The sequence below is a fragment of the Nematolebias whitei genome, chromosome 19 (genome assembly GCF_014905685.2).
Source record: "Nematolebias whitei isolate Nwh7 chromosome 19, NemWhi1, whole genome shotgun sequence".
NCBI lineage: Eukaryota > Metazoa > Chordata > Actinopteri > Cyprinodontiformes > Rivulidae > Nematolebias > Nematolebias whitei.
Genome location: NC_056516.1, coordinates 39,701,956 through 39,704,383, shown reverse-complemented (window position 1 = coordinate 39,704,383; position 2,428 = coordinate 39,701,956).

Sequence of the window (2,428 nt, the reverse complement as noted above, 5' to 3'; positions counted from 1 at the left end):
TGGTGATTGGCGGCCATCTTGGGGCTGCAGCAAGAACTACTCTTACATCCTGAGGGTCATCAGGTCTTTGTCTCCTTCCTGAGGGTCATCAGGTCTTTGCCTCCTTCCTGAGGGTCATCAGGTCTTTGTCTCCTTCCTGAGGGTCACTAGGTCTTTGTCTCCTTCCTGAGGGTCATCAGGTCTTTGTCTCCTTCCTGAGGGTCATCAGGTCTTTGTCTGTCTCACAGAGAGATGTCTGGGTCACCTGCATGAAGGTGAGCTGGGGTCAGGTCTAATGCTGCTCTGCAGGTGTTAGAAGGTTGAAACCTGAGACCTTCTCTTGTCTTTAAAGTTGTTCTCCTTGTTCTACGTCAGAGTCTTCCTTCACTTTCAAACCGTCTGACTTCTCTTTTTAAAATACCAAAGAAGAAAACACAACTCTGGATGTGATCAGAACATTTGTCCTTGAGCCAAAGACCCTGATGACCCACAGCAGGAAGGTGTCAGATTAATCTGCTGTGAGGTGCATGAACATCTCGTGCATCTCATCCATGATAATGGACCCGTCCTTAAAACTCAACAGTCACGTAAACATGATGGTCAAATCCTGTTTTTTTCAGCTGAGACGGCTGTCTAAGCTGAAGCCTATACTCAACAAAAAGAACCTTGAGACAGTGATCCACGCCTTCATAACATCTAGGCTTGATTACTGCAATTCACTTCTGTTTGGAATCAGTCAGTCCTCCATTGCTCGTCTACAACTGGTCCAAAATGCTGCAGCCCGATTTTTACCTGGTACAGGCTATAGAGAGCACATCACGCCAGTTTTGGCCTCCCTGCACTGGCTACCCATTCACCTTCGGATCAATTTCAAAATTCTCATGTATGTTTTTAAATCACTGAACAGTTCCGCCCCATCCTATCTCACTGATCTTCTGCAGCCATATGTCCCACCGCGCTCTCTGAGGTCAGCAGACCAGATGCTTCTCTCAGTCCCAGAAACCCGTCGTAAGCTCAGAGGTGACAGGGCTTTCTCTGTTGCAGGTCCACGACTGTGGAATGAGTTGCCACTGAGTGTCCGGCAGGCTCCCACACTCTCAGTCTTTAAGTCTCGCTTGAAGACCCACTTCTATTCTCTTGCCTTTAACACGGTGTGATTTGTTTTGGTCCGGTCTGTTCTCTACTCTGTTGGCCATTTTAGTTAGCTTCTGCTGCTATTTGTATCTGTATTTCTATTTTATGTTTTCCTGTCTGCTGTGCATGTTTGGTTCTTTTGTACAGCACTTTGGTTGGCCTTGTTGCTGTTTTAAGTACTATATAAATAAATTGGTATGGTATGGTATGGTATGGTATCTCAGATCTTGATAAAACCGTCCACAGGACCTGATTTAATTTTGCTGGATTTTTCTACCTGGATTATTGAGCATGCATCAGGACCTCGTGTAGTTTGAAGGGTGGAGCGTCACGCTCTGCAGGCTTGAACGAGCGCTCCTGGACAATCATCCCTGCTGGTGCTACAGGGCGTCTGTTTTCAGGAAAGTGTGGGAGCAGCTCCTCCACTTATGTCTTCACTTGTAGAGATCCAGCCGTCCCTCCTGCAGGTGGACTGAGCGTCTGTGGAGCGCTCGCTGGGAACATCTCAGTGAGCCGCAGCATGGTCTCAGGAACTTGGTGTAACCCTCTGCGTCACTGTTCAGTGGGAAGCAGCTGATGTTGGAGAGGCAGCTCCTCAGAGTCCCTGCTGCTCGTCTTCAGACCCCCACGTGCCTGAAACAGCCAGAGAAGCAACGAACCATTTCAAAGAAGCGCGTTCAGGTTCAACACTTCTGCTGTGACCTGTTCCTCATGACTGTGACATGCAGCGTGTGGAGGTAGTCCATCACCCAGAGTCATCACTGCAGGACACAACATCACATGAAGATTTAAAGATGTGGTCTGAAGACATCAGAACCTCACCTTCAGGTCGAAGCAGTACAATAAACAGAGGAAACCTTGAAGTTTCAGAAACAGTTTAAACATTGTGAAACAGGAGGATCAGAAGATCTGGGCTGACCTGACGTAGATCCCCAGATCTGGAACACGTGAAGACTCGTCATGCTGGACTTCAGACGTTCCTCCACCTCTGTGTGCATCTTAAGCTCGTCATGTTCGTACCAGAGCCAGATGTAGAGCTGAGCACCGAGGAGCCCATGAGCAGCACAACACCCAGGCACACGTAGGACTCTTCCTGGTAGAAGTTCACTGCAGCCAGAATGTCCAGCACCATGTCCAACAGAGACAGACTCACAGAGGACAGCAGGAAATCCACAGAAGAACTCTTGAAGTGAACCGTCTGGTCCGTCTGCAGCTTCATGACGTTCATACAGACACAGCAGACCAAAGACTGAAACTAAGAGTAGTAGTGGCCCCGCCCACAGACCCTGACGGTTAAATGGCCCTGCCCAGACCC